Genomic DNA, 6,374 nt, shown 5'->3' on the forward strand with positions numbered 1-6,374 from the left:
TATCGACTGTTTAGACAAAAACGTCGATTTTGTCCCCAACCCCAAATGAAACAAGAAAGACACACATATTCACCACCATATAAAGGTTGTGTTTACTCTGTGGTGCAGTCCTGAGGGATTATACCACTCTAAATGTGTTAAATCCAGAATCCATAACATTCCTGGTGGCATTCAGACATGAAGTATAGGACACAAGACCATAAATGTCCTGTGCTCATGAGCCATTTGTGCCACATATGTAACAGAAAGGGCACTTTTAAAGCTTTTCAGATGTTCAATAGTTTGCCTTTTCAACCTTTTTTTTTTTTTTTTTTTTTTTAGATGGAGTCTCGCTCTGTCGCCCAGGCTGGAGTGCAGTGGCGCAATCTGGGCTCACTGCAACCTCTGCCTCCTGGGTTCAAGCTATTTTCCTGCCTCAGCCCCCCGAGTAGCTGGGATCACAGGCATGTGCCACCATGATTGGCTAATTTTTGTATTTTTAGTAGAGATGGGGTTTTGCCATGTTAGCCAGGTTGGTCTCGAACTCCTAACCTCAAGTGATCTACCCGCCTCGGCCTCCCAAAATTCTGGGATTACAGACACGAGCCACCATGCCCAGTCTGCCTTTTCAAAATTATTACCACATTAGGTCACACTGAAGGTAAAAACAATAGTTAGAATCCTTTATTAACAACACATTTTGACTTCAAGTTCAGAAAAAGCTGTTGGTTACAAGTTCTGTTGAATTTTCTGTCAAATTTAAGAAGTCTATAGGATGATACGAAACCATCCCTGGTAATATATTTGCAGTTTGGTCTTCAAAAGCTGTAAAAAGTGACAAAGAAATAAAAAAAAAATACTGAGTTAAAACCTTTAAAAATATTTATTAGGAATTGTTTTTAAATGCCACTTATTTGAGACAGCAGAAACCAAAGCATTTTCCTTAGAATTCTCACTTAGCTTATATTTCACAAAAGTGCTTCAGATTTCTACCACCTGTATGGGGTGTAAAGACAAAGGAAGCCCAACAAAACCAAAGGCCCAATGGCATCTATTCCCAGGGCTAAGGTATAACTCCAGGCTAACCCACCGGCCCTGTGCTGAGTAGCTGGACATGCCTGTGAGTGCTCAGAGTCACACACATGAATGAGAGGGTCAGGCATCAAGGTGCTTTTATTCATTCATTTCTCAAACTCAACTCCTTTCAAATCCTGACTCTATTTAACAGGCCAAAGGATGCTACTCATATTTATTTCATATTTATTTGGTGTCAAATTATTATTATCTTTTAAATCCTTACATCTATACCTCGAAAGTAAACTGCAATATCCAGCACAACATTGTCAGACAGAGCTGCTGTATGGCTATTCAGGTTCATTACTGCCTGGCTAATACTTAATATGCTTCATCCTTTACAGCTGGAGGAAGGATGTTCATTGTATTTAACCAGCCATACAGCATTTAGAGGTAAACAGCTTTTATGGACTATTTGCCCAGAAACTTTAAGTAAACTACCAAGTTGAGGCCCTGATTTTATTTTGGTCAGCATGTGTACATATTCACATGCAATTATCCGAAAGAAGAAAAACTGGTTAACAAGAAACCTACCATCATGTCATGCTGGAAATCAATCTTTAACTACATAATATTTACAGAAAGGGTTTTAAGATTCATAATCCACTTTTTCAGTTTGTCTCTTATATTTCATTAGTCAATTGGAAGTGGCATATGAATCATTTTGCTTTATCTGGAAAAAATATTTTCACATGTTCCAATTCCTTTGACAAAGAAGTTTTCATCTGCTAAGGGATGAGAATGCTATTTGGCTGTTACCTACTTTTAGAATTCAAACTAACCCTTCAAATGTCTTTATTTAGATCATACGCTCTCAAATTATCTTATTGTTTTACTGACACAATGGTAAAACTGGGTTCCCAAAATGTCAAAACTCTAATAGAGTCTCTATTTCCAAGAGTAAAATAAAAGACAGCCAACACTGTGGGGTGGAAACTCTCCTGAGCCTTTTTCCCCACTCTGTAATATTTGGAAACCAGGGGTGGGGGGACGTGGGATTGCATTGATAGACTTCTAAAACAAAATGTTAGGAAAGTGTTTATTTTTTAAAATGAGAGTTTTAAGAGAACAGGATGCTTGAATATGACCAACTCGTACTCAAGGGGAAAAATAACCACAGTCCTTTGCTGAGATGGCACCAATAATTCAAAGAAACCAAGCTAAACAGCATTGTATCTGTACACAATTAATAGGAAAACTTGATGGAACACCTATAACAAAATTTAAGTCCCTTGGTCTTTTGACAGTGAAATAAGTGAAGTTAAATTAAGGATGTTTTGGAAGGGTTGAAGGTCACAGTCAGAATCAAACAGAAAACTTTCAAACCTACAGAGCAAAATGAGAACTTTCGTAGCTCCTTTATCTACCATATCTAAATAGAAATAGTATAATGACTCTCCAATAGGTGCTTAGTTTCAAAACTAATACAAGCAATTTATCATGAAAAGCCTATACCTAATAAGCTGTTTTTCTTCTCTGTTCCGCCCCTTTGTCATATGCTTGAGCTTAATGAAGACTATCCTCTGCAGCTGCCCCTGAGGGCAGAGAAGTAAGCAATAGAGTAACAAAGGAAGCCTGAGGAGTCTCTGGCCCGGTCACAGTCATTAATGTTTCAATGCAGAAGATTTTAAGACTGGTTTGAGAAAAAGAATCTTATTTTGGGGATTAGGTTCCCTGTCAAAGGCCATCAGACGGACAGCTATTTACCAGGCAATTAGCCTAAATATCTTAGGTAGTGATAAAAAACAAAAAACAAAACAAAAACAAAACAAAACAAAACAAAAAACAAAAAACCCTTGTATTTTCCTATTGGAACCTTTTATTCTATTTTGTTGATGCTTAAGGAAAACAGCTTTGCCCATAACTCACTGTGGCCTGGAGTTATGACACCAACTTGTATTTGGCCAATTAAGACAGAGGCCAAACTGCATTCTTCTTAGAAGGTCTATTCAGTTGATAAATGGCACTTAACTGATGTTTTTTTTTCATATAACCGTTGCATTGATTATGCCCCAAGAGATAAGGGACAGATGGTAATTTAGATGAGAACCTCTGAAAAGATTTATCAGTTTTCTGTCCCATTCCAGCCAGATTTTTTGGGAAGCCTTGGGGAAAGACTGAAATTCCCCACCAATCTGAGACTGTATGTGAGTTTTTACAACATTAATTGGAAAAAACAAGAATCCCAACATGGCACCCAATAGACCTCCACCAATAAAATCATTAACCAAATGAGCTTTGTGAGTCGTCGCGGTAGGCAGATGCTACTTAATGGGACCTTGAAGGCAGGAAAAAAAAAAAAAAAAAAGACATTGCTGAGTCCATTCCGGAAAAGAATGGGCACCAATCCTCGATAATACTCTCCAATTCCATGACATTTCAGTGCCTTGAAAGCCTGATACGTGTTGGTAAATTTATCATGATGCTTGTGGTCTTGAAGCAATGTCTGAAGTGAAAATTGCTTCTGTTGTCCCTGCAAGCACTGCTGTCACGCCATGGATTGCAAACTCTGGAGCACTGACATGCTTGTGGAGAAGGCAGGATAAATCGTCATACAGACCAAACGTAAGTGAAAGTGTAGTTGTCTGCTGCATCAATCGGGGAGAGATTCCACCATACAAGTTTCGAAATCCATCCCTTCTCAACTGAAGTGTTGCATCCCGGGTTTTGATGCCATACAACTGTTGTGGAAAGAGGACCTTCTGAATGGGAAATGTGATGGCGACGTTGTTGAAGGTTGCACAGCAGCCACACAAGTAATGCTTCATTTCACCAAATTTGTAATATGAGGTGACATATCTTGTTTTGAAGATGTTAGTACTGGTGGTCTCTTTCCATGAGCTTCTGAATCCATCATGTTGCTTAAGATCTTTCTTTTTCATGAGGGACTCTTTTCTTTCTTTCTCTCCCCTCCCTCCCTCCCTCCCTCCCTCCCTCCCTCCCTCCCTCCTCCCTCCCTCCCTCCCTCCCTCCCTCCCTCCCTCCCTTCCTTCCTTCCTTCCTTCCTTCCTTCCTTCCTTCCTTCCTTCCTTCCTTCCTTCCTTCCTTCCTTCTTGTAACACCATCCGAGCCTGGAGTTTAGCAGGATGATAGCTTTCTGATAATATTCCCAATTTATTCCATTTTTATTGTTCTGTTAGGTTTCTCTCTTCTAGAGTCAATTTTGATAACTGCATTTCCGTTCTCCAGGCGCCCATTTTCCTAACCTGTGAAAAGCAGGGACGGGGGTGGACAAGGTCAATAAGTCCTCTTCCGTCTTTGACACTCCACAGTCAGGGGTCCCGAAGTGAGGAGAAATCCCAGTCTCCCGGGAGGCAGGGGCCCTTGCGCGGTGCCAGCCCCGCTCTCTCCAGGGCTCAGGCAGAGCGTGGCTCCTACCCGCCCCTGCGGTTCCTGCGCACCAGGGAGGTGCCTCCCCAGCCCAGGGCGCGACCGAATGAAGGCACAGCCTCCTTCGCAGGAAAGGTCGCCCAGCAACCGGACAAACACCCACCTCAGGAGAAAAAGGTGGGAGCAGAAGAGACTCAGAACTGATTCCGCGCGCGCCGTCTGGGCGGGGCCCGCAGCGGCCAGGCTGGGGCAGCAGGCTAGAGCAGAGGACTGGGGTGAGCCTCCAGGGAGGCCCGCTGCCCGGACGGACGGGCCCTTCGGCGCGTTTCTCCTCCCTCCAACCACGTGCGAGGGGAGGTGGGTGCTTCCCCACGCCCGCCCCGCACTCACCCATCCTAGTTAGGGATTTCTAGAAGGACAGAACTAATAAGATAGATGTATATATACAAGGGGAGTTTATTAAGATTATTGACTCACACTATCACAAAGTGAGGTCCCACAATAGGCCCATCGCAAGATGAGGAGTAAAGAAGCCAGTCTGAGTCCCAAAACGTCAAAAGTAGGGAAGCCAACAGTGCAACTTTCAGTCTGTGGTGGAAGGTCCAAGAGTCTCAAAGCTGAAGAACATGGAGTCTGATGTTCGAGGGCAGTAAGCATCCAGCATGGGAGAAAGATGTAAGCCAGAAGACTAAGTCAGTCTAGTCCTTCCGTGTTCCTCTGCCTGCTTTTATTCTGGCCATGCTGGCAGCTGATTAGGTGGTGTCCACCCAGATTGAGGGTGGGTGTGCTTATCCCAGTCCACTGACTCAAATGTTAATCTCCTTTGCAACACCCTCACAGACACACCCAGAATCAATACTTTGCATCCTTCAATCCAATCAAGTTGACACTCAGTGTTAACCATCACACAGTCCTTATGGCCTTGACTGCCTTTCATATTTACTTAAAGAAACAGAGCAGTGTAGGTGGCGACATTTGCAGGAACTCAAGTTCCAACCACTGGGCCTTTGATTCCCCTCTGGCTGGTCCTGGTTTAAAAGCTCACTCTGTGGGCGGGCATCATCTGAGTTTGGTCTGGTTTTCCTTTCTCCTCTAACAGGACTGTACTGAATTCAGTGGCTCATAATTGCTGTGTTCTCCCTCCCCCAGCACCCAGAGATGCTCTCCAGACCATGCAGCTGCTGCTGGGGTGTCGGGGAGAGGGGGTGTCAGCAATTCAAGACTGTTTTTTCTACCTCTTCAGAGCCTTTCAGCAATACCAGGTTAATACCAGGCACTATGAGGGCTCACCTGATTTACGGTTCTTAAGAAGGTTTTGTGTGTGTGTGTGTGTGTGTGTGTGTGTGTGTGTGTAGATAGTTGTTAAATTGGTGTCCTTGTGGGGGAATGATGGGTGGAGCTTTCTATTCTGCCATTTTGCCCTGCCTCCCCTTTTTCATTTTTTGAAATAATTTTAGGAGAATTGGTGTTAGTTCTTCTTTGTACGTTTGGTAGAATTCCTCGGTGAAACCATTCAGCCTTGGGCTTTTCTTTGTTGAGAGACATTTTATCACTCATTTAATCTTGTTACTCATTATTGGCCTGTTCAGGTTTTTTGTTTCTTCCTGATTCAACCTTGGTAGGTTGTATGTGTTTAGGAAATTATCCATTTGCTCTAGGCTTTCCAGTTTTTCAGTGTGCAGTTGTTCATAATAGTCCGATGATCTTTTTTATTTAGATGTTGTCAGTTGTAATATCTCCTTTTCATTTCTGATTTTGTTTATTTGGGTCCTCTCTCGTTGTTTGGTTGATATAGCTAGTAGTTTGTTGATTTTATCTTCTTTTTTTTTTTCTTTTTGAGATAAAGTTTTATTTCTGTCACCCAGGCTGAGGTCAGTGGTGTGATCTTGGCTCACTACAACCTCCACCTCCTGGGCTCAAGAGATCCTCCCACCTCAGCCTCCGAAGTAGCCGGGACTACAGGCATGCACCACAGTGCCCAGCTAACTTGT

The 6,374-nt window shown here is 42.8% G+C and overlaps 1 pseudogene; it reads right to left on the reverse strand.

Annotated features, from left to right (window-relative positions):
• Positions 1-2,867: 2,867 nt before the first annotated feature.
• LOC126934687 (mitochondrial nicotinamide adenine dinucleotide transporter SLC25A51-like) lies at positions 2,868-3,955 on the reverse strand (annotated as a pseudogene).
• Positions 3,956-6,374: the final 2,419 nt, after the last annotated feature.

This window comes from Macaca thibetana, chromosome 14 (assembly GCF_024542745.1).
Source record: "Macaca thibetana thibetana isolate TM-01 chromosome 14, ASM2454274v1, whole genome shotgun sequence".
Taxonomy (NCBI): domain Eukaryota; kingdom Metazoa; phylum Chordata; class Mammalia; order Primates; family Cercopithecidae; genus Macaca; species Macaca thibetana.